This window comes from Pleurodeles waltl, chromosome 2_2 (assembly GCF_031143425.1).
Source record: "Pleurodeles waltl isolate 20211129_DDA chromosome 2_2, aPleWal1.hap1.20221129, whole genome shotgun sequence".
Classification (NCBI taxonomy): Eukaryota; Metazoa; Chordata; class Amphibia; order Caudata; family Salamandridae; genus Pleurodeles; species Pleurodeles waltl.
The window spans coordinates 129,296,647-129,323,896 of record NC_090439.1 but is presented as its reverse complement, the minus strand read 5'-3'; the positions used below and the strand labels follow the sequence as shown (position 1 = coordinate 129,323,896).

The window sequence follows — 27,250 nt, the reverse complement described above, 5'->3', positions numbered from 1 at the left end:
ACAGCTTGAATTACATTTGCTATAGTAAGTTGTAGTTGTTATACACTTGTGGTAGACCCATAAATACTTGAAAAACTGAGATAAATTATAGGCACTCCATACCGTTGACTCTTTTATATATCCTGGAAGGTGTACTTTTTGGTAATATAGAATTTATATTTTTCCACAAAAAAATCGAAAATTTAAAAAAACAATGTAAATCATTGTTATAAATGTGTCTCATTTGAATAGATGCAAAGCAGTGTTGCCTTGGTTTTGACGAATTTTCACTTTTTCAGACACATTGGCAGCTCATAGTGCAGGCCCATATCTATAAGGCCATGCAAACCCACTTTGTGTGGCTTTTCATGAGCTTGTAGATATGATGTAAGCCAACGCAGGGCATGTTGCTGCGTTGCCTCACACTGAGTCAGAGAGGCTTTGCAGTGGGTTTTCCCACGCAACACCCATGGCTTTTGATGCATTCCCACGTTTACAAGAATCTGTAAACCTGGGAATGCATCAAAATTTGATGCCTCCCTATGGGAGACACAACATGGAGAAATATCTTTATTTCTCCTCTTTTTTAACTCTTACGACACACAAAGAGAGGAAAAAGCCTCCTTGGATCGTTTTGTGTAGGAGGGTGTCTCTTCCTCCACAAAAACAATCCTGTCTGAGACGCAGGCATCCGCAAGGATGCCTGCATCAGCGTGAGGCAGCGCAATGTGACTAAGTGCTGAGGGAGAGGACAGAAATGCGCCTTATGCTATAGATATGCACATTTCTGCTCTTTCCCTGTGGCACAGGGCAGCGCAGCAGGGTCACTTGCTGTAATGCCCTGCGCCACGGGGGTAGTAAATAAGCCCCTAAATGTATTGAATTAATATTAAATTTAAACTTCATAATGTCACATTAGTTTTTGACATATATTATATATAATTTAGGTACATGTCTTGTAATTCATTCCCAAAAGATGTATGCTTTGATTTACTAATGATAAAAACTATCTCACTTCTAGATAAAAAATTATTGAATTTACAAAGCATAAATCAATTAAAAAATATAAATTATTTTTATAAACATAATTTTATCTGAAAAAGTTACAATTAATATTTTGACAAGTATATTTATTTTTTAAATGTTAAAAATATAAAAATGGATATGAATCTTTGAACATTGAAACTTTTTATGTATTATATTTACTCTTGCTTAAAAATAAAAACTTTGAGAAAGCATTGGCTTTTGAAGGGGAGGCCTTATTTAGTATTCCTACTCCAAACTAAGCCTTGAGGAAAGTTTTATATGTGGGGTGACACAATTAACTATTCCCACTCCAAACAAATCATAAATGGGGAAAGCATTGACCGAGTAGGGGTTAGATGTACTATTTCCTTTCTAAATTAAACAATACTGTGTAAAGCAATGAACTCTGAGGGGGTCAGAGTTACCATTCCCACTCGAAACTAAGCATCACTGTGGAAACAGTTTGGGGAGGAGAGGGTTAAATACATTGTTGCCTCTCCAAATTAAGTAACAATGGGTAAGGCGTTGAACATAGTTTATTATTGTTGTGTAGTAAAATGGACGGGGCCATGGGCTGTGAGGTGCACTGAGGGGGAGTGCGCAGCACTCCCCCTCATTACGCATGAATGTTTGGCCGGTCGTCTGGGGCTGGCCAAACACACATGCGCACTTTGCTCTCTCCAGCCCAGCACTGTGTTGCAGGGTTGGAGAGAGCAGGCATAGGTTTCCAGTCTGCCTGGGAGTGTCCTGGCTGGGCACTCTCAACGATTCCTAATGCTGCTCTGAGCAGCGTCACAACTGGCTGCAGTCTGCAGCCTGCAGCAGTGGAGCAAAGCGGTGGTGGCTGTAGAGGCAGTCGCAACGATGCAGGTAAGTGTTTTTTTTTTTTTTATTAATTGCCCCGCCCCGCGTGCCCCCTACAAAGCACCACAACATGCTCCTGCTCCAGACTACTAAGGAACATTGGGGAAAGTGTTGGACTCTGAAGGGGTCAGATCAACTCTTCACACTTCAAACAAAGCCATAATAGGGACAGTGTTACATGCAGGAGTGGCCATATTTACTATTCCCACTTCAAACTGAGCAACATCAGGGAAGCCATTTGACTATGGAAGGATAAGATTTATTATATCCACTCCAAACTAAGCAACATTGATTAAAGATATCACAAAGGCATTACCTATTAAAGATGAAAATATAGCAAAATAATACAATTTTAAAAATAAACCTTCAAAAGAAATATTAACATTAAACAGTAAACAATTTCTGACACAAATGGAAACTAAAACAGTAATTTAATTCACGAAATATAATTTAATTCCAAGCAATTAATAAAAATGTTTTCTATAAATAAAATAAATAATAAAAATCACAAAAACATTTATTTATTAAACAAAACAAATGATTTTTACAGAAAATCAATAAATAATTATTGTGTATAAACTGTGCAATGGACATTAAAATAAACACATTTTTTAAATACAAAAAATATATTGTGTGAATTATAAAAGCAATCGATCCAAAACCCCTATAAAACATAACAACGCAAAACATAAACAAAATATATATATACAAAACACATCTCACAAATTAAAAAACATTAAACTTAAAATTAACATATTTTTAAATATTTTCCTAACTTAAAAAAAAAATCTAATTTTGGGAATATATAAAAAATACTTAAAAATTCATTATTTATATGACTTCTCTACTAAAACCTCAATAAATACCAACAACACGAAAATATTATCTGTTATGAATTCACATTGTTCAGCATTCAAAGAAGAGGGGGTGGCGGACGGATCCCACATGATCTGTTGCTCAGCACTTGTTGCCCCCCGCGCCACTTAGAGTTGTAATGCCGGAGAAGCACATCGGAGCAGTGAAGAGTTCTGTGTAGACTTCCTGATCTACAACTATGGATTGCCTCCACAAATGGTGTTTCCATGGTTGCAGACGATGCTGTGACAGTAACCAATGCAGTTCAACTAGATCTGTACTGCGCAGATATGTGTCCATGCTTGTAACAATGTGGGAACCAGCTGGCAGAACTGAGTATTGGGGCAAAGATACTTCCTTTGTTTCGCCTTGGAGGACACACAGGCCTCCTTCTGGACTGGTTTAAAGAAGGGTGGACTGCCAGTTTTCTCACCGAGGTGTAAGTGCTCTGAGTGCTCAGCCCTCAATCCAGTCAGGCTGGACTCCCTGGTTCAGGATTACTGGTTAGGTTCCTGAAAATCAAGGCCTCAGGATTTGCAAAGTTTTCTAAAACTCTTGATATGTTTTTTTGTGATGGCTGGTATCAATGTCTGCTATGCTCAAGTGACATTTTAATGTAAGAGAAAGCATTTGAAGCCAGCAGGGTCTGCTGGCAATTTGAGCGCTTCAGACTTGGTACAGAGAGCTAAAAGCATGCAGGGCAAGCCGCGGCATGGGCGAATCACAGTTCACAGCTGTAAAAAGAGCTTAGAATGGTTGCAAACTCAGTGAAATCAGAGGACAACCTGTCTATACTCAGCCAAGCTGACACAGGTGAGGTGGATTGAGCTTTAGAGCAGGCGGTGGGAATCCCATCAGACTCAATGAGTACTATGATAGCAGCTGAATCTCCTGATCATAATAATGAGACTGCTGGTCTTATGGTGGTGGCAAAAGAATACCCTTGTTCTTGAAGGGAAAAGCAGTCTCTAGTGCATTGGTGGTTTTTCAGTCCACAGCCCCACGGTCCTTTCTTGTAACATCAGCCACGGCATCTATGACGAGTGTTGATTCTTTGAAGGTGTTTTTTCCTGCTGTCCAGGCTGCACTGCCTCAGAGCCCAGAGCCTACTATTCTTGCAAATGAAGAGATGTTGGTCAACTCAGCGGTGGCCTCATGCCCTCTAGTAGGGCCACAGCAGGAGGATCGACAGCAAGAGTTGTGTGCCAAGGCAGTTACTATGCAATGGGATACTAAAATCATACTCAGTTTAATATTGGATGAGATCAGAGAACTCAGAGCTTGATAAGCATCAGAAATAGCAGCCCTGCATGCTAGACTCTCTAAAATGTAAGAAACTATGGCCCAGAGAGGCTGAAAGAGGTGGTGCCCAGAATACCGTATCTAAGTCTCACTATCCAAGTGGCCTCAAGTCTCCTAAGCCTAATTTCTCTTAATTTAGGAGATGTGAGGCCACTTGGATAATGAGACTTAGAGCAGTTGAACAAGGTCTCAATATTGGCCATGAGCTACAATATTTCCTAGGGGACTAAATGTTCGCTTACTCTGTTTCTTACTGATGCTTGATTGGGAACTGTACAATGTATGAAATATATAATGTTTCATATCGATGAGTCTCTTTAAATGTAACAGCTGCTTAACTTAATATTATGACGGTCTTTAGTGACTGGATGTTCTTATGTTTATGTGGTTACTGCTAATCTTGGAACATGGATGAGGAATGAATAATATCATGACAATGTCACAACTGATTTTTTAATTCAGAGAATTCATTTATTGCCTCTTTCTTTCTCTATTCATTCTTACCTGTTACGTTTGTTACTCTTTTCACATCTTTCCCACTTTTTCCTCTTCTGTTGTTTACTTAGGTTGGATTCCTATGTTGAGTGCCCTATTACACATACCTTGTCCATGTATACATGGTTCACTTTGGCCTATGTGTTGCAGATGACGGAACACAGTCACCTTTACTACCTAAGAATGAAATAACCATCTCACAAACACCAGGATTAGTTATGATTTGGAATCAGTATGATGTGATACAATCATTGAATATGTTTGTGGTATATATTCCAATAGATGCAGGTTTCGTGACTAATTAGATGACTTTATGATTTCCTTTGAGATTTAACTATAAGGTGTGTGGTTTCTTTCTTTTTCTCTGTACAACTAGAGAGTAAATAACAGTGTGTGTTCAGTGATTTATGTCAACATGGATGCTTAAGTTTGGTTGAATGATGCTTTCCAGACATGTAGTCATTGTGATTGTAATTTAGTGAAAGTGGATATGCCCTTGATAGTTTACATATACAGGATGAGGGTAGAGTTGGTTGTACAGAATTTAGATCATAACAGATCAGTTACTGATTTAGTGCAGGGATTTGTCACCACTACAAGATGGCTGCCACAATTTACATCTTTACACATGACCGGGAAGTAGGTGAATATAAATACATTTGTCAAGATGATGTTTTGTGGACACACCAATATCTCACAAAGGAGTACTGTCTGGTGTGCATGGATGAAGACTTGATAGGTGAGTTGGATTTATGAGGTTGAATTAGGACTGGTTAAGGTTTTAAGTGGGTTGTGTATCCTCTGATCGTGACTCATGTTCAGCAGTTAAATCAGGACATTAAATGGACACAATTTTAAGACTCCCATTGATATAGGGTGGGATTTATTGTGTGGATTTACATTACATATTAACGAGATTGACCTGTATCTATCGCATACAATATTTTTTTGATTTAACTAATAATAAGAGCCTTGCTACATAATTCGAGCATGCTACATATGGTGTTTATGGTACCACATATAATAGAGGTTGTGACCCGTAAGGTGTGTATGGGTGTTCTTAATATGATTCTTTTCTTTAATCTTTGATTATTGGGAACATTAAACCTGGCACCCTTAAAGTGGACTTTATTCATATATATGAATAGTTTATTATCGTACTGTGGTTTATGGTGATATTTTTACTAATGAAGACACTGCATGGAGTGCACTTAATACACAATTTTGCATAGGTGTGGATTTTACTTGGTTGCTTGTCTTTAGTGACCCTTTGGTATTATGGCCAATCACCTTATTCAACAATGAGCACGGGTGTTTATTCTCCCTATTCATAATACTTTACTCCTAACAGGTATGGAACATACAGCCTGCCTCTACCGCTTGATCGTGGTGGCTTTGTGTTTATCCATAGGGTTTTTTATATTTTTTGTTAGCATGGAATAAGATACAATCTGTTAGGGGTTTGTCACTACATAAGCTCTGTCTAGATGACCTTATTGAAGCTTTTCTCTACATTACAGCCCTGAAGAAGTTGAGGCATGTTGGGTGTTCTTTTTTTAAAACACTGATAAGATATGGATTGCAAGATGTAGTAAAGTCTGAGCAATTCCCTGCATTATACATTGAAGTTGCATCACTTAATTCTGGAGCAAGATAAGATTTTCATGTTGAGATGTATCATTTCTACAAGAAGAAATTGGAAGAAAAGCACCAAGAAGCTTTACGGCTGTGACACTGAACATTGATTTGTAATTGAAATATTGAGTGCTCAGAGTTTTCTGTATCTTGTTTAAAGCACAGGGTATTTAAGCATCAATTGTATAACAATCTAAATTGAAGGTGTTGGTTAAGAGGCATTTTCATTTATTAACAAATGCATCAGACGCTCAGGAGCTTTTGTGGCAGATTTCTAATCAGTCCCAAGTGTAAAATGCCATAATATGGATTTTTCATTCTGGGCTCTTGATTCAGAGCAGGATAGGGTTTTTGTAAGGATCGCTGGAGTGCCAAGGGGGGCGGGATGAGGCTGCACTCTACTCACCTCTTGAGTCTTTGTTTTTATATGAGAAGAACGCCGATTGTGATTAAATTAATTTTGTATGATCTACCTCATCGTGGTTTTTGAGCCTGGCATTTATATATTAAGCTACTTTAGGTTGATGAAGCCTGTGATACTTATTTTCATTATGAATGGGTGGGTGGGAGGGACACATTTGTAACTGGGTGCAGTGTCATGGCACCTAGTACAGCTAAAAACACTGCGAGACAGGTTTTATGGACGATTCCCCTCTCACTGGGATTAGGCATTTTTTACTTCCTTTTTACTTTCCTCCTTCCTACTTTTTTTTCTTTTCTTAACTTTTTTTTTCTGGTGCACTTTGGGCTTTCCAGGGTGGGATCCAATGGTGGAGGGGTTAATTTATATTCAAAATGAGGAGAATTGAAGCAGGTTTTAAATTGTTGTGGCTGAGCTATACAGCGATACTATTAGCCAGCAAGAGGTTACTACGTAATGGTTTGTAAAGTCAGATTTATTTTGTGCAGTGTAAATGGCATGCCAAACAGATGGAAATATGGGGTGGTGATTAAATGGTTTGACTCTTTCTCCCCAGAAGTACTTTTTCTGCAAGAACCCCCATCTTAAGTACACCTTTCCGAATATCTATATTTGTTACGCTCAAGCCTATTTTGCTTTGGCTGGCCTTGCAGTAAGTGGGATGTGATGTTGTTGGGTAGGGGGCTCGACTGGTTGCTGAACAATGTAATCCCAGATCCACTAGGTAGATGGTTATGGCTGAAAGTTACTGCTAGTGGGGCTCAGCTATAATGCCCCTGTTTTTTATGAAACAGATTATTTTTGCAGATTTATAACATAGGAGCAGTGGGGCATTCATTCTAGGAGGTGATTTTAATCTTATCCAGGAGTTAGTTTTGGATTCTTCAAATAATACGAGTGAAGCCCCATACTGAAACAGTCATGAATTCGCTTAAGCATGATTTTTCATTAATTGATCCGTGGAGGTGTAATCACGCAGGCATTTCTCAATATACTTGCTTTTCCCATCGCTGCTACGCTGCCTCTCGCATTGATTTTTTTTAAATGTCCAATTCTATAAAAGGGACGGGTCTTTTATTTGGGATAATTCTTTCTTCAATCATTTGCTGGTCCCCGTCATGGCGGAGCTGGAGACAACTAGGGACAAACAACCCAGGTGGCAGCTGAATAGGTCACTTTTATCGAAGCAGGATTGGCTCATAGAAATGAGGAATTAATTCAGGACTTTTTTTTGGGTTAAATATGGACACAGCCTTGATGTTTTCTGTCTGGGAAGCCTTCAAGGCCACAGCCAGGAGCCAGACCACTGCCTACAAGACATAGCAACACAAAGGGCATAGAGATCAAATACCTCAGTTGCAAGCGGCAGTAGACCAAGCCCTACAGATTAAGAATAGGCATCAATGTGTGCCCTCCCCCCCTGCAGAGAACCATCTAAAAAAGGCTAAGCAGAAGGAGATTGTTTTCATTTTGGAAGATATTAATAGCTCTAGGGCATTTCACCAGCGACTATATGAAGAGAGCCAACAGACTGGCAATTCCTGGCCTGGCGTACACTGGTGAGGCTGGAAGGTGCATTTGTTAGGGATTCCCAAGTCCTGCAATGGGGAAAATAGTCTTGGAAAATGCCAAGGTCGCACAAGTTTTCTGACAGCATTATAAAGCTTTCTATTGAAACTAGCTATGTGCCCTCTCTGACAAGCAAATCCCAATATTTCTAATACATTAGATTGCCTTGTCTTCCAAATTCTCAGGCTGAAAAGTTAATCTCTACTATATCTGCTTCATAAGTACAGGAAACCTTTGCCACTATGCCAAGTGGGAAGGCATGTGGCAATGATGGCTTTCTGGTCACATTTATAAAACCTTTGTCACCTATTTAGTACCTTCTCTGACTGTTTTGGTTATTTTTGGAAAGGAGGGAGGGGGAGTCCCTTCTCTTTTTGAGGAGTCCACAATAGTTTTCTAAAGAAAGGCAAGAATCCTAGAGATGTTTATTCATATCAGCTTATCCGTTTTTAAAAAAAAGCTGATTATAAGCTCTTAATGAAAATATGGGCTATTCTTACTACCTTGCACACCCACGTTTTAATTCAAAAAGCAATTTGGATTCACTTATTACACAGTTTGTCTGGAATAGATAGGTCCCCAACGTAAAATATCCTGTACTCCATTTGGATTTTGCACAGGGTGGGTTGTCCCCTCCCCAAGTACTAGGAGACAGCTCTTCTAGATTTATTGGCAAGAGCATTATTTGGAAGAGGGCCGGCTGATTTGTTTTTTGACAAAATGAAGCAGTATATTGGAACCCGGCTTCCAGTTTTCATTAAAGTTCTGCAATTCCCAAAAAACAACCACATACAAGCAATTGCAAGATTTAAGAGCCTGAATGCTAGCTATATACCATCCCAATCATATCTCAGGTTGTAAGCTTCTTACACTTAAAGAGGCCCGGTATGCTGATGTATTAATTCCCCGCACCCAGACCAGATACTGGAACTCTTGTGGATTTAAGGATTTTGAGCACTTTCATCTACGGGATTAATGCATTACATGGCAAGAGATCTGCACCCAGTGTGGTGATAATTACAAGCAAGTTTTTCTAGGTTATCAACAGATTATGCACTTTTTGAGGTCCCATTATAATGATGCTAGTCAAGTTACTCATCCAGGTTTACACTCACTTTTTAGGTCTAAACCTTTGGCTAGCCTATCAGTAACTGATACAGGCTACTGTGCAACCACAGCATTATGGGACTAACTTTCTGGAAAACAACTGTCAACACACAGTGTCGCCTCTTGGAGGCGGGTTGGCAGACTATATCGGTAGTAGGCCATAAATCTTTAAGGGTGGCTCATTTTAAAAGGGTGTCGTTCTTATTGCAATGGATGGTCTATTACACCCCAGTAGCCCTTCCCAAATTGTTTCCTTTGGTTGAGGATTGTTGCTTCTGGTGTAAATTGCAGGGCGCGGAGCTCATCTCCACATTTTTTATAGCTTTCACAAGTTAGTGCACTTTTGGCAGCAGCTTTTTTCTGCACTGAATCAGAGACCCTGGTCAGAATAGACTTGGAACATCATTGGTACTGTTTTGGCTCCGCAAGCAGGACCAGCGCTCTACAATTGGGAAACACAGACAGATATTCTTGTCAACTGCATTTTCCTAGCCTGCTCCTTGGTATTGCAACTTTGGCAAACTAACAAGGCCCCTTCATACCATGATTGGCTAAACAAGAAGCTTGGAACAAAGAAGTTTCAGGATGCTTATTCAAAATGGGTTCTCTTAGCACTATCTTGACTTAATTCAAAAAGTGGGTCCTCGTCTATCTTAGTAATATTAGCTGTGATAAGTGGTTGGCTCCCTTCTATCCTAGAGTTTTTGGTTTGGCAAGAAACACTTCAACCGAACGTTTTTAAGCACAAGCTCAGACTCAGGGTATGACATCACTACATCAGTTTAGATGTCTTCCATTTCTGAATCCTGTGTAGAGCACTCAGTAACCTCATCAGGAGAGATGCTGAGGGGCTTATTTATGTGGAATTGGAGTAAGGCAGCACCTCAACTCTTCTTGCTGTGCTGCCCTACGCCAATGTGAAAGGGCAGGAATGCACTGTATCTATGCAAAATAGTGCATTCTTGTCCTTTCCCCCTGTGCTGGCGCACAATGGGTTGCCTAGTACCAATGGGGTCACCCTTGTACCATGGTGCAAGGTTGTCTGTATTGCATGCAGGATTGTTTTTGTGCAGGAAGGGGCACCTTCCTGAACTTGTGCAGGAAGGGGCATCTTCCTCAACAAAAACAATCATGAGAGGTGTTTTTTTTCTTTCTATGTGTGCTGCAGAATCCAGAGCACATAAAAAAGGAACAAAACCAGGAGAAATGAAAATATTTTTCCTTGTTACCCCTGTTCTGGGGAGGTGTAAGGTTTTGACACTGCCCCAGGTTTACTTGATTAAGTAAATCTGGGGAGCATCTTAATCCCTGGATGTTGCGTGTGAAAACCCACACAATATCCATGGAACGCCTCCCTGGCGCAGAGTAAGGCAACACCGCGACTTGCACTGCTTTGTCTTACTCTACATCTATGAGGCCATGGAAAGTCACCAAAGTGGCTTTGCGTGGCCTCATAGATATAGTTGAGGGGCTTATGCTGTTGGAGTATCAAAAAAAGTGACGCTCCAGTGACACAATCCTCTCAGAAATAACCCCATCGTATAAAATTGCTTGGTTTGAATAATTGGAATTATCCTACACACTGTCTTTTTTTTGGTATGCAAGGTGTGGCACTGTCTTCCTTCTAACATCATAGAAATTGTTCGTATTGCAGTTAATACTTTGCCGTTTACTCAAAGATTGCACAGAAACTGTCTTCCCTCAAATCAATAGATTATTTCTAACTCCACGAGGCGATGCTATTGGCGCATTTTGATCTTAAAACAGCCATAATCATATTGCTTTCTAGGCTCTGTTTTCTATAATCTAAAAGTTGTCTTTACGGCACAGTGATTTAGTGATTTAGACACTCACTACTGACATCTAAGGTGACAGTCAGGTCATGCAAATGAATGTTGCAGAAGACGTCTGTGCCCTCCATCCTTCAGACGTAAATAAAATGCGTGCTAATAAACTGGGTAATTGTAAAACATGCCGTCTACATCACTTAGATACAGCAAAAATGTAATGTAAACCATTATACTGAAAACAAGTTACTATGGTTTTGCCCGATATTAAAATTCCAAATCGTATTTGGTGTTTGGAAGGTATTTAAAAATCAGGACTGCTAAACAAAATTTACACTAAAGAGCTTCAGATCGTTTTGACTATCTGTAAATAGTATTTCCCTGCTAGGCTGCGAGATGTTTTTTTTTATTTTAAACGTGTTTAAATAAGCGTTTCCGGCTCAGTAGTTAAATTAAACTTCTAAGTTCCCTAACCTAAACCTGTCAGGGAGTAAAACACAGAGCCGAGAATTGTCACTTCTTTAAAGCATTACAACCATAATATATTTTCGTATTTTCTTCTAGCCTAATAGGTCTCCAACTTAAAGTTCTCCTAGAATCATCATTGAAAGAAAACTCAAATGCTTTGCTTGCAACCTGAAACATGGTTCGATTGCAGGTGTTTATGCGTACCAGATTTCTGTCTTCATTGACATTGTGCTTCACCAATTTGTTTTCTATTTTCATCTCCAAACCATATTTGCCTCGATACTACCCTAAACAATAAAGGTTTTTTTTTTTTTTTCAATACTGCCAATGTAGTATAAGAGGTAATTCTTAAAGCACCTATTTCATTCACCATCTCTAAACGCCATCAAATGTCCATGTAGAGGATTAGTCATTTTGGTCAACCCAGAAACAGCACCAGCTTTGCAAAATTGTTGCTTTATTGTAGGAATATTTGTTTCACTGTGGGAACTGCCGTTCCAAATGTTTGTTTTTAATTGATTTAGGAGCTGCAAAGAAAGCTGTGAAACAATGCTGTTTTTTTCAACTTTTTTGAAGTGAAAGCTACTTGAAGGTTTTGACACATCAAGTGTCATTTTCTGACACTGAAGAATGTGCTGTACCTCAAATAACCGTGTGATGCAAATCCGGTGAACCAAGAAATGAATTTGGTAATACATACTATATTTGCTACAGGTTTTTGAACATTTGTGAGCTGTAAGAAACCAAAGAAAGAGCTTTCTCTTCATCGTAAACAAGTCTATTAGCATTTCTGATTGTTTAGCATTTTCCATAATTAATAGAAACCAAAGAATGTGCATCCAGGGAACAAAGGTCATAATGGACGACTTAATTTGACATAACATAAACGTCCGAATTACTTTAGCATTAACATAGGCAGGGGAGTGTTCTAAGCTGAGTGAATCCACCCTTAAAGATCACGAACGATTGGCTACTTGGTGGATTTCAATTTCGCAAATGACTCAGATTGTGCTAAACAAACGCTGGGCCAAACCCTGAAGAAAGATCGCCTTTGCCTGACTCCTAGAGAAACAATTTGATGTTTTCTCCATCCATTATCGGTCCTGATACACAGAAGGAGAGTCAGCAGGTCCCCTCAAGCCTTTACAACTCTTCAGTTATTCGTTTCGCTGAACCCTTGTTTTCTGATGAAAGACTCTGAAATTAGATGTGAAAGAATACCAAGACAGACACATATCTTCTTAGACTGAAAGATTTGTTAAGAGGATAGTGTTCACGTGACTTCTTAAACATATAGATTTTCAATCTATGCAGATGCCCAAACTGCATAATTCCTTTTATTACTATTGTTTAATGTGTGTGTGATTGAGGGGGGGAGGGGGTGTGGAGCATGATTTACTGGGACATGAAGCTGCTTTGGCATTCCTCAAGAATGGTAATAGTAGCCTATGACATTCTGTGCATCGCATACGTAAGTTATGCAGCTACATGGTTTATGTATAGATGTATGTTTTTAGAAATGGTTTATACCCAAAACCAGGATCTAAGGTGTTAAACTTGTTCGGGGAGGCAAAAGCCATCGGAGAGACCACCTCACTATCAGGAGAGATGTTTCTCAGTCTATAGTATTTTTAATATCAAATCTGTGAGGCAGTAAACAGTGTTTTTCTCATGTCAACTTTTGCTATACTATAAAATAAACTGTAATCGACCTTGCACTGTTGCAATAAATGTGTGAATATGTGTTTATTAGTACAGTTGCTCCACAGACCATGTTTTACTGGTTAACATTTATTTTCACTGCCTTAGCATATATCTAAGAAAAACAAAGCTGAAAAATGAGTTATGATTTTAGCTCAAATGTGCAAAACAACTGAAATTCCCCTGTTGTCCTTGGCAAAGCAGACTACATATAACACACATCATCTGCCATTTTGTTCTCTTGATAAGCTTATTTTTTGCTTCTCTACTGTTTTCAAATTCTGTCTTTTCCATAAATAAATTATAATTTGCACATATATTGCCGAGTTTGGTTAAACATGTGACTTAAATTTTTTATAATAGTTTACTTACTTTTCATTTTTAATATTCATTTCTTAACAAGTTAACTATTGTTTTATTTTACCATACATTACTTAGATGTACTATTCCCACAATAAAAAAATAAAAAAACGCCGAAAATGTGTTGAATTCTGTGGTGATCAGATTTACTTCAAACTAAGCAATATTAAGGAAACTGTTGGCTACTGAAGTGGTTATAGTTACTTTTTCTACTCCAAATGTAGCACCATTTGGGTACTCGCTCGACTCTTTGTAGTTCTTTTGGCATTATTGATTGCTCTTGGTCCTTATGAGCTTCAGACGAAAAATATGTGTTTGGAGGATGGCAGTTGGTGCAAGTTGTGGTGTGTGTTGTGTGCTTTGCTAACCAAAAGTGGCAAATTCCTGTGGGTTTGCTTGTTTGAGCCAGGACCGTAACTGAGTTTTTAACTGTGTTATTTTTTTAGTGTATTTTTTATGATCTACTTAATTTCTAACCACACTGCTCAAAACCTTTGACTAGGTCCAATTCATAACCAGCCGCAGACAGCCAGTCTTCGTAACACAAGGCAGCAGAGTTTGACCGCGGATTCTTACACACAGCTGATTGTAGGGGTTGGCTGAGGGCCTGGCCTTCAGTGACCCTTGAACAACCCCGAATGAGCTGATCTTTTTTCTTTTTTTTGTGTTTTTTTTTAAGGTTAAGATTTATAAGGCTCGTATAGTAGAACTTCCTATTGGTTCTCTTTGGTTTTATGTGTTTATGTTGAGTTTTTTTTTTTTTTTAACTTTATGTTCTTTTTCATTTGTTTTAAACTTTTCTTTAAATATTTTGTTCAATTGTTTTTTGGTAGTCTTAATTTTACCAATTTATGACTATGGCTTTGTGGTATTTCTTTAAATGGAGGTTCACTACATTAGAGAAGACTGATTTGTTTAGTTCACTTAATTTTTTTTAAATATATTTGCTGCAATATGTGGATAACATCGGCAAACTTGGAAATTTTTATTAATATCAAGCTTCAAGTACCTTTGGTGGAATTGTTTCTTCCACTCCTCTTCCCATTGCTTATTTCCCACTTCTGCTGTTGTGAGGACCCTTTTAAGACCCGGATTGGTCAGCCGGTTGTATAGTTTATGCTTTTATTCACATTTTATTCATGTTAGCGAGAGGACTTTTAGGAAAGACTTTTATACGTTTTATCTGTTTGCTTTTATTCTAGGGAAGCAAGGAACATGCTGCTAGTTTAATTAATCTTTGCACCATATATAATCAGTACCCTTTGTCCAAGGCTATGGAGCGTGGTACACAATATGTTAGTTTGTGTTGACCATTCAAGAGACAGCTTCTATCACCCAGACACAGCATTACATCAGAACTGCATTTTTAATGTGGTACAGTTTGTAATATAAACCGTGCATTAACCCAAAGAGAGCAGAGGGCATTCCGGCCACGACTATCCTAGGATGCATGCTGTGTGACATCCACTTGGTTAGTGCTAATCTGCCATTATCCTGAGAAGATTACTATCTACACCACAGGCTAATTCTTGACACTCTATCCAGGAACAGAGCTGGGGATAATCCCTTACATTGGGTCAGGCATAGGGTTACAACCACTGTGCTCTCATAATAGACATAGGGTTAGGTAGGAACATCTAGTCTAGTTTATCTTCTTGTTCATGTTTGTAATGCTGATTACCCTGCTTTGGGCCTGATTTAGGAGGCCCTAGCGCCACCTTTGCACTGCCATAGCAACATTTTTTTGCACGATAAGGCAGAGCTAAAGTGGCTTTTTACACACACCATAATTAAAAAGTGGTGCAATGTATGTATTGCACCACTTTGTAACCCCTTGGCCATATTATGCCTGCATTAGGTATAATCTATGCAAAGGGGGTGTTCCCTCATTAGGGGGGGCAAAATATGGTGGAAGGAAATCTAAAAGATTTCCCTGAGCCACTTTTTTTGGCACTTTTAAAGCCTGCTCAGAGCAGAATACAATGGGCCCCTATGCACTCTGCAGGAGTAGCACCACAATTAGGTGCTACTCCTGCAGAGTACATCAATAGCATCAGTAATCCTGCAGCTATTGTCCCGTACCCTGTACCACAGTACGCCGTATTTTAAATACAGTGCACACATGGTTGTGGTAGGGTGGCGCTAAGGGGCGCAAGGAATGTGGCACTGCACTGGGTGCAGTGCCACATTCCTTAAATCAGCCCTTTTGTTCATAAGCCTAATTATCTCAGCTTATTCTTTATATGCTAGATTGCAATTGTTTTAATAAATATATTGAAAATGTATTTTGTGTCTCACCTTGGCATGCATAAGTAACTGAGCGAAAAGGGTATGATCTGTTTCCATGGCTTCATAGAGGAGTTGGAGTGTTATGTTCAGGTTGCCATAATCACCATTTAACCGTGTGGGATTGAAGATTTGGGTTAGGCACTGTGAGTTAGCCAGGAGTTAGGCCATCAGTTACTAACTCCGTGGACAGACTCAGTCTTCCAGACTTTTCTGTTGTGCCCTCCTAAACATGCAGTCCATTTACCAAAGTAGGAACTGCTTCACACTGCTTAGCATAATTTGTTCAAATACATGGCTTGTAGGTGTTTTATCCTTGTACTAAAAGTGTCCTGTGATGTCAACTCTGCAAGGCCCAGTCAAACAAATTGCATGTCACTTTTCAGCATCCTCTGGGGTGTGTGAAAAATGTTCACACTAATGGTTCTCATTCAGACATAGGTTCTTTTACACCCTTGGCCATAGCGTTGCCCCCCCCCACCCCCCCACTGCCAGCAGCAACTGCTGCAAATCCTTTTATATGTGTAGGAGGCTGGCCTGGCTTGTAGTGGGTACCAAGGGGTACTTACACCTTGCACCAGGTCCAGGTATCCCTTATTAGTGTAGAGGGGTGTCTAGCAGCTTAGGCTGTTAGAAAAGGTAGCTTAGCAGAGCATCTTAGGCTGAACTAGGAGACGAGTGAAGCTCCTACAGTACCACTAGTGTCATATGCACAATATCATAAGAAAACACAATACACAGATATACTAAAAATAAAGGTACTTTATTTTTATGACAATATGCCAAAGTATCTCAGTGAGTACCCTCAGTATGAGGATAGCAAATATACACAAGATATATGTACACAATACCAAAATATGCAGTAATAGCAATAGAAAACAGTGCAGACAATGTATAGTCACAATAGAATGCAATGGGGGCACATAGGGATAGGGGCAACACAAACCATATACTCTAGAAGTGGAATGCGAACCACGAATGGACCCCAAACCTATGTGACCTTGTAGAGGGTAGCTGGGACTGTAAGGAAACAGTGAGGGTTAGAAAAATAGCCCACCCCAAGACCCTGAAAAGTGGGTGCAAAGTGCACCTAAGTTCCCCAAAGAGCACAGAAGTCGTGATAGGGGAATTCTGCAAGGAAGACCAACACCAGCAATGCAACAATGATGGATTTCTTGACGAGAGTACCTGTGGAACAAGGGGACCAAGTCCAAGAGTCACGATCCAGTCGGGAGTGGGCAGATGCCCAGGAAATGCCAGCTGTGGGTGCAAAGAAGTTGCCACTGGATGGTAGAAGCTGTGGATTCTGCAAGAACGACAAGGTCTAGAAACTTCCCCTTTGGAGGATGGATGTCCCACGTCGTGAAGAGTCGTGCAGAGGTGTTTCTGTGCAAAAATACCACAAACAAGCCTTGCTAGCTGCAAGGGTTGCAGTTAGGGTTTTTGGATGCTGCTGTGGCCCAGGAGGGACCAGGATATCGCCAATTGCGTGAGGGGACAGAGGGGGCACCCAGCAAGACAAGGAGCCCTCTCAGAAGCAAGCAGCACCTGCAGAAGTGCCAGAACAGGCACTACAAAGTGGAGTGAACTGGAGCTCACCCGAAGTCACAAAAGAGGGTCCCACGACACCGGAGGACAACTCAGGAGGTCGTGCACTGCAGGTTAGAGTGCCGGGGACCCAGGCTTGGCTGTGCACAAAGGAAATCCTGGAAGAGTGCACAGGAGCCGGAGTAGCTGTAAAACACGCGGTTCCCAGCAATGCAGTCTAGCGTGGGGAGGCAAGGACTTACCTCCACCAAACTTGGACTGAAGAGTCACTGGACTGTGGGAGTCACTTGGACAGAGTTGCTGAGTTCAAGGGACCTCGCTCGTCGTGCTGAGAGGAGACCCAGATGACTGGTGATGCAGTTCTTTGGTGCCTGCGGTTGCAGGGGGAAGATTCCGTCGACCCACGGGAGATTTCTTCAGAGCTTCTAGTGCAGAGAGGAGGCAGACTACCCCCACAGCATGCACACCCAGGAAAACAGTCGAGAAGGCGGCAGGATCAGCGTTACAAGGTCGCAGAAGTCATCTTTGATACTTTGTTGCAGTTTTGCAGGCTTCCAGCGCGGTCAGCAGTCGATTCCTTGGCAGAAGGTGAAGAGAGAGATGCAGAGGAACTCTGATGAGCTCTTGCATTCGTTATCTAAGGAATTCCCCAAAGCAGAGACCCTAAATAGCCAGAAAAGGAGGTTTGGCTACTTAGGAGAGAGGATAGGCTAGCAACACCTGAAGGAGCCTATCAGAAGGAGTCTCTGACGTCACCTGCTGGCACTGGCCACTCAGAGCAGTCCAGTGTGCCAGCAGCACCTCTGTTTCCAAGATGGCAGAAGTCTGGAGCACACTGGAGGAGCTCTGGGCACCTCCCAGGGGAGGTGCAGGTCAGGGGAGTGGTCACTCCCCTTTCCTTTGTCCAGTTTCGCGCCAGAGCAGGTCTGAGGGATCCCTGAACTGGTGTAGACTGGCTTATGCAGAGATGGGCACCATATGTGCCCATCAAAGCATTTCCAGAGGCTGGGGGAGGCTACTCCTCCCCAGCCCTGACACCTTTTTCCAAAGGAAGAGGGTGTAACACCCTCTCTCTGAGGAAGTCCTTTGTTCTGCCTTTCTGGGTCAAGCCTGGCTGGACCCCAGAAGGCCAGAAACTTGTCTGAGGGGTTGGCAGCAGCAGCAGCTGCAGTGAAACCCCGGGAAAGGTAGTTTGGCAGTACCCGGGTCTGAGCTAGAGACTCGGGGGATCATGGAATTGTCTCCCCAATGCCAGAATGGCATTGGGGTGACAATTCCATGATCTTAGACATGTTACATGGCCATGTTCGGAGTTACCATTGTGATGCTATACATATGTCGGGACATATGTATAGTGCACGCGTGTAATGGTGTCCCCGCACTCACAAAGTCTGGGGAATTTGCCCTGAACAATGTGGGAGCACCTTGGCTAGTGCCAGGGTGCCCACACACTAAGTAACTTAGCACCCAACCTTTACCAGGTAAAGGTTAGACATATAGGTGACTTATAAGTTACTTAAGTGCAGTGGTAAATGGCTGTGAAGTAACGTGGACGTTATTTCACTCAGGCTGCAATGGCAGGCCTGTGTAAGAATTGTCAGAGCTCCCTATGGGTGGCAAAAGAAATGCTGCAGCCCATAGGGATCTCCTGGAACCCCAATACCCTGGGTACCTCAGTACCATATACTGGGGAATTATAAGGGTGTTCCAGTATGCCAATGTAAATTGGTGAAATTGGTCACTAGCCTGTTAGTGACAATTTGTAAAGAGAGAGCATAACCACTGAGGTTCTGGTTAGCAGATCCTCAGTGAGACAGTTAGGCATCACACAGGGAACACATACATATAGGTCACAAACTTATGAGCACTGGGGTCCTGGCTAGCAGGGTCCCAGTGACACATAACAAACATACTGAAAACATAGGGTTTTCACTATGAGCACCGGGCCCTGGCTAGCAGGATCCCAGTGAGACTGTGAAAACACCCTGACATACAATCACAAACAGGCCAAAAGTGGGGGTAACAAGGCTAGAAAGAGGCTACTTTCTCACAATATGGAAAGGATAATAAACTCTGTTTACTATCATTTCCATGTAAAAAGGGCGGGCATTGGAATTGATGAGCTGAGGGGAGTGAGGGGAGTGCACTGTGCACTCCTCTCAGAGCGCATGTATGTTTGGCCGGCTGTCTCAGGCCCGCCAAGCACACATGCGCACAGGGCTCTCTCCAGCCCAGCAACCGCCTGCACAGGCTCCCAGTCTGCCTGGGAGTGCCCTGGCTGGGCATTCCCCGCCAATCCTGATGCTGCTCTAAGCAGCGTCAGGATTGGTGCAGGGTAGGCTGAGAGCCTGTGCCTGCAGCTGCGACGGGAGAGGAGCGCGGCACCCAAGCAAAGCAAGTACTTTTTTTAAAATTATTTTTTAATAATTTTTTTCCCATGCCCTCCTCACCCCCCGTATCCCCATCACGCCCAGCCACGCAAGCCGCTCCGGCTTCCAATACGTCATTCCTTGATTTTCTTCAGAAGGTGACTGACCTTTTCAGGTTACTGCTGCATTCTGGCTCTCTCCAATTTGATGTTTTGACACTTTGCACACATCTGAAGCTTCCCTCTCTCCATATCTTGGTAGAAAGTTGAAATAGTGTCCTACAAAGGATGTTTTTTCCTATAGGCTGTTGGCTTTTAGAAGTGTACATCTATAACCAATGGGATGCTCCCTAACATTTTTTATTATGTTTAAAGATTTGCCGATCGTTCACTAATTCACCAACAGACACAATACTATGGAATCCAAAGTCTCTTTCTAGGTTTGCTATTCTTGTGCGATTTCAGAGGCAGGACTGCCTTTGAGAGTTATGCAAATCTAAAAACTTGTACTGTAAAGCCTGTCATTTTTTAAAGTAGTCTATAGTATGCAAACTAACACAGGAGTTGTGCAAGTTCAGCTAGAAGTCAGAGATGTAGTGTTACAATTTAATTTTAGCACATTTTAAGACTTCCTGAGTTGCAGTTCCAGGAACCTGAACTGTGAATCCCGGGTGTGCCAGACCATTTAATACCTCCTGGGAACATGGAGGATTCCAGAATCATTGCAGAGGTTTGATTGGTTACTGAGAATATATTGTTCCACATTCATCTATTGTTTCACTTTCTTACACAGACCTGTACACTCCTTGCCAAAGGGAACCAAAACATTCTGCTCCTTTGCAATGCTTCTGGACAAGAAAACAGGAAAATTTAAGAAATTGGGTTTTTGTTTGAAGGGGGTGAAAGCGCTACTGAGGCAACATCCGCAATCCTCGTCAGGGTGACCACAAAAGTCACTAACTTAACCAGTGCTTAACCCTCAGCTAGCTTGGCACAAAGAAATCAGGCTTAATTTAAAGACATGGTGTAAAGTATTTATGCAGCACAACAGTGAAAACAAAACAGGAAAATCCCAAACCAATTTAGGGAAATGGAGTAAATGTTAATAAATATAATGATTTCACAAAGTCAAAAGTCCACTCACTAAAACTGTCCATATTCAGTTTTACAGTTGTTAGGGAAAATGGCGCCTAAAAGCACAAAGTGCCACTCATGGTAATCTAGTTGCAGTAGAGCAAGGGAAAGTCATATGTTCAGAGTCTGATCGTGATAGAGCTCGGGTCGAATACAGGGATCTGTTTAGTGCCACTTAAAAGGTACATTCTAAGGGGCATATATATGAGGGGTTTCACAACACAATGTGGTACATGCGTGACGCAAACCACTAAGTCATATTTGTGAAGCCACACAAAGCCACTTTGCCTGGCTTTGAAGAGCTTCAAAAATAAGGAGTAAGGCACACCGCAAATCGCTGCATTGACTTACTCTGCACAAGGGAGGCATTCCATTGGGCCTTGTGTGGGTATTCCCACACAACTCCCATAGCTTTTGATACATTCCCAGATTTACCGAACCTGGTAAACCTGGCAATGTGCTGAAATTCTACTCCTTTCCATGTGATGTGTAACAAGCAGAAATAGCTTTATTTCTCCTTGTTTGTTCCTCTTTTTATATGTGCTGCATTCTGCTGGACTCATAGAAAAATGAAAAAGCCTCTCAGGATGGTTTTAGTGCAGGAAGATGCACTTTTCTGCACAAAAAAAATCCTGCACAAAACATTCCTGCATGCAACACACACACACACACCCCCTTGCACCGTGGTGCAAGGTTACCTGCGTTGGCGCTAGACAGCCAAAAGGGTGCCAGTGTAGGGGGAAAGGACAGGAATGTGCTGTATTGGATAAATAGAGAGCATTGCTGCCCTATCCCTGTGACACAGGCCAGTGCAGAAGGTGACTTTGTTGTGGGAATGGTGGGGGGCATGATGATGTACTTGAGGCGTCACAGCTCATAAGTCATCGCCTATCCCCACACTCAATAATAATAAAGAGCATATTACACTCTACACAACCTTCAGCTATGCACACTCAACCCACATTTTCTTCTCATGGTACCTGCCACACAAACTTCAACTATATGCTGCCACAGTACCTTGATGTAGTACCCAGGGGTGGACACATGCACAAGAGGCCACCCACAAGCGCTCTATGGTAATTAACGGGAAGGATATGTTTGATCCAATGGGAGTACTGTTACCTGCAACCGATTTTGTTTATTTTAGTCTTTGGGTAGGCACCTTCTTGGTGCCCATAATTATGCCTGCAGATCAACATTTTCTCAGGATTCATAGACCAAGTCTCTGAGTCCTTGCAATGATATCTACAACATATTAATGAGGTGGTGCAGCTAGGCAAACAGTTCCTGTGGCACTGTTGTACTATCCCAGGTCCTGGAGCACCCCACTGGCTGATTGTAGAAAAGGTTCCCTCAGGTAAATGACATTCAAATTATTTTAAGAATGTTCATTCCTGCATGAGTCCAATAACAGTCCAGATATCACTAACATGTCTAGGAGATTAACCCCTTATGACCTTCACCACGCCTTTTCAAATGCAAATATCGAAAACTACTGGACAGATTTACACTAAGTAAAAAAAAGCATGCAGGACTGAAACAAGTGTAAAAAAGAAAACGTTTGATGCAAATGCGTTATCTACAAACAAAAACTATGAGATTATGAAATTCCTGTTTTCTTGTAACTGTGTGCTAGAGGCCTGTGATCGATAAAAGACACATTTGTATATTGATTCCCAAAGATGTTACTGTGATTTACACTTGTATTACTTCTAGCATAGCCTTTAATTCCAGTAACAAGTCAGGTGCACTCCTGGCTTACTACTGTAATTCAGAAGGAAGATAGGAGTGATACAGGAGTAAGTTACACACACTCATGACAACATTTTTGCGAATGTAGCTCACTTGTTGAAAAACACTTCAAGTGAAAGCAATGGTAGTGTGGCTAATCTTCAAGTCTGAACACTCAATGCAACAAATTAAAGATGGAAATTCTTTTTTCTGGATATTCTAGATATTTTTCACCTTCCTAAACAGGAACAGCTGACATTATCTATCAGAAGGTGTGGACTGGTGGAGCTATGACACACAAACTATCATTTAGAAAGAGCAGTGAGATCTGGAGTGTGCAAGCATACTCTCTCTGCATTCTGGAAGTGAGCCGATGACAATGATTTATTAACTTTTAAATCTTCGGCAGCCTTTCATAACTTCACATTAAGGCCGCTTATATTACAAAAAGACAAGGAAATATTGCCTGAGCTGTGTATCCTGCAGTCCACAAACTCTTGAGTTTTAGAAAAAATGCAATATATTTTTGTACAAGACTTTCCAAGTATTAAGCATGTTGTTTCTAGGGCTGTGGGGTGAAGGTCACTTTGGGGATTTTTTTTGTAAACTGAGGGCAAACACTCGTGCTCAGATCTTTAGTTTACTGAAGAAATATCCTGATTAGTAATTACCATGCTTTGTACACGCAAGCACATATTTTAGGCATAGGTTCTGAGAAGGGGCAGCCGGCAACTACTGAAAATGGTGGGGTGGCAAATGAGTGGGGATGGGTGCAAGGAGGGATAAAATAAAATAAACATAACTAACAGTGCTTGCAAGGTGATGTCCTCCTCCTCGCTCTTGTTGCCATCTTTTCTCCAGGTTCCAACTCTCTCAACCAATCCTGCCACTGCCCTCATGCTGTTAATCAGTCTGAGAGAAGTGTCAGGATTGGAGGAAGCGACCTCTCTCGGTGTTCCAGAGGGCACTGGATGTCTGTACCTGCTCTCAACCCAGCTGTTTAAGACAACTGGGTTGAGAGACTTAAGGTGCGCATGTCTGGATGGCTGCTGCAAGACAGTCAGCCAAAGCGACATGCGCACTTTAAATTTAAACAAGTGCACAGGCAGCCCACCACTCTTCCTTACTACTGGCACTCAGCTAGCCCCAACCCTTTCTGACACTAAATTAACTTTATTAGCATTTTATTTTTCAACTCTGGGCAGTGTCGGGGGGCATTTTCAACAGTGGGGCCGCACTTCTCCGCTATAATGGAGTAGCAGCCCCTGGTTCTGAGGGCATTCAGTTTATTATCGATTTCTGATATGAATATTTGAAGGGTTCTTTTTCTTCTGCTTTGTAAACTTTTCATCAAAGTGCATCAAGGGCCGGAATATAATTTTCCTTACTGTGGTATGCTTAAATGATATCCTTTGCTAGATAGTATTTGCTGAACCTCTGAGAAGATGATGTGTCTCTCCTAAATAGAGATGAAATTCATCAGATCTTCACTCATTTTCCTGAGTACAAATCAATACAATGGTGTGAATTCTACAAACAGAGCATGTGCCATTTAGAACTCTTTGTCCATTTCTGTAGGCAGTCAGAGGAAGGCAGTTCTCAAACAGACCATTGCTGATTTTCATTGACATAGCAGCCTTATTATCCATTTCTCTATAAAATATGTTGACATTTCCAATTTCTATTGTTGCATTGATCTTCTTAGGGATTTGGAGTGTTTATCTGTTAGTACAGACCTGCCTGAGACTCATTGGCAATATATATTCTTCAAATGCTTGGCCACACTCCTTTACCCACTCAAATACTACAACTTTTTTCATCAGTTTTCTCAAAGGTTCTAATACAGCTGTAAATATTTTTACTAACTTTGAGCAGTATTCTCCCAGAAATTATTTCAGTTTGTCCTTATTAGAAAGCGGTGGTGCTTTCTCAATTGCTGCTAATATACTTTTTTTTTGTTTAATTCCTCCATTGCCTATAACATGCTCCAAGTATGTCACCTCTTTCTTTCTAATCTGGCAGTTTTCTTTTTTTATTGTTAAGCCATGTTTCTCCAATCGCCTCATCACTTCCTTGAACAACTGATCATGTTCCATTCCACCCCTTCCCACAATGACGATATCATCCTAGAAGCACAATATTTGATCCATATAGCCAAATATGTTTTTCATAATTCTTTGAAACACTGCTGAGGCTAAAGCGAGCCCAAAAGGCACTCTTTGTCACGAAAAACCACCTGGGGACTAACAAAGAACATTAGATGCCTTAACTGCACATGTAAATTGATTTGATAATATGCAGCCAACATGTTTAATACAAGCATTCTGAGGCTTCAATTGGCTCAATAATCTGTTCCTGCAATAGTTTATCTAACTCTATTTGTAAAGGCTCTCTCATCGTGTTAGGAATGTTCATCACTTTGTGGACAACTGGTTTAGTGCCTAATTCCACTATCACTTTATTTATTTATCAAGCCATGCTGATTTTCCTCAAGTACTTCTCTAACCTCTTCCTTCCTTGCCACAATTACTGGTTCTTTTGCATTTGGATTTACTTTTATATCCAAATCCTTTTGATGATGCCAGCCAAGTAAATCAGAACCATAATCTGTAATTAGGGCTCCCGGTTTTATGGTATTATTTTTTTTCACATTTCCGGCTGTATTTATCCATATATATTTTTTGACCATCTTATTAGTATTTATCCATATTTATTCTCTGGTTTTCAAATAAGTGGGGTCAAAAATGGTATATTTCCACATGTATTTTACTGATATACAAGGGCTCATACTTTGGTGCCTGTCGTGTTTTAACAAATTCAGCAGCCAAATATAGCAAAACACTACACCCATAGGTAAATATTAGCAATTTACTACAAATGTATTTTATCATATGCCTATATTTAAATATACCTTAACTTGTTTTTTAACTCCCCATGCTGCCTATCTGCTGTCTTGGAATTCACAACAGACAGCAGGGAAAGTCATTGATCAGAAGCGCAATTTTCAATATTTTTCCACTTTACAGATAAATACAGACAGGAAACACATTGTTTTCTGTCTGTATGTATCTGTAAAAATGAGTAAAAATGGAAAGCCGATAGCCTTATCTGTAATATACACTCATTCATAAACAGCTTTTTCCTTGAACTTAATCGTCATCCGCTCCATTCCTAAAAACTTTGTCCTTCTCCCTGCATAGCCTACAGCTTTGATATCAGACTTGCGCAATTGTGAATCTCCAATGGAGTTCCATTTGTTTTCATAACTTTTCTTAGATATTAAGGTAAATAAACTTCCTGCATCCATCAATACTTTTACCAACATATCGTTCAGCAGTATTTGACAATGTGTTTTTTTCTATAGCTTTCTAGCTTCATTCCTTGTAGCTCAATGATCTTTTCCCTCTACGAATTATCACTGTTCTCTGAATCTTCTCTTTTTGATTCTGCTGTTAGAATCAACTCTTCAATACATTCTCAACTATTAAGAATTTCTTCTTCAATCACTTGTATCTTCCTATTATCCTTGTCATCATCCTTTGTCCTTCATACTTTCACAAAATGGCCTCTCCTTCTGCAGTCTTTGCAGATTACATTTTTTGCCACACACATTGTGCTGGATGCAATATGGACCGAAGCTCCACACTGAAAACATTTTGGGCTAAATGTATCAAAGATTTTTGCATTCGAAAATGGTGCGAATCGCAAAATTCCACCATTTGTGAACGCAAAAATGCCTTTCAGAATATATGCAAGGCATTTGCAGTGCAATTTCAAAGAATCGCTAAAATAGCGATTCCCTGAAATTGCGACTCCATTTAGGGAATCGGAAATTGCAATTCCCTAAATAGGTAATTGCAAATAGGGAATACCTATTTGCGATTCTAGTGCACATGTATCATGCATTTCCTAAATGCGAACTTGTCATTTAGGAAATGCAATTACCTCAAATTGAAGTTTGGTGGTAAGCATGTGCAATTAAAAAAAATGCATTACAAATGCATTTTTAAAAATGACATGTAGCACACACATGCCCCTCGGGCATGTGTGCGCTTTACATGTCCATAAATATTTTTTGGGGGTGCATCAAAGGGGGCCTTAGGCCTCCAGCACCCTGGGATTTGCATTAAATAATTTGTGAATTCCTAACAGGAATTCACAAGTTCAGAAATGCAAAACCATTGGCACCTATGGGCCTACAGGCCCATAGGGTGAATGGAGTCCCATTCCCTAATTGCAATTCACTAATAGCGATTGCGATTTTTAAGAAATTGCTATTACCGAATCACAATTTTCATACATCCCATTTTGCATTTCTTAAATAGTGATTTCTTAAAATTAGCTATTTAAGAAATGCAAACTGGGAGCCTGATACATCTAGCTCTTTATACCGCCCTCCAATTGGTGTTCCTTTGTTTTTCATCTCCCTCTACTTGATTCCTAGTATTCTCTAAAGTTTTCTTCGTGTCACACTTTTTTCATCTTATTTTTTCCATACACAACTCCTATCTCAGTTATTGTCTTGTCCTTTTGATTGCCAATTGTACTCTCCATTTCTTTCAACTACATCACAGTGTGTTCCATTCCCTTAGCAATTTGAATTGTGTCTTCTAA

General features: G+C 40.7%; 1 protein-coding gene across 5 annotated transcripts in view; it reads left to right on the top strand.

Moving 5' to 3' along the window:
• CDH12 (cadherin 12) overlaps window positions 1-27,250 on the top strand; it is a 2,251,017-nt gene that overhangs the window by 1,531,031 nt on the left and 692,736 nt on the right. The window lies entirely within an intron of this gene.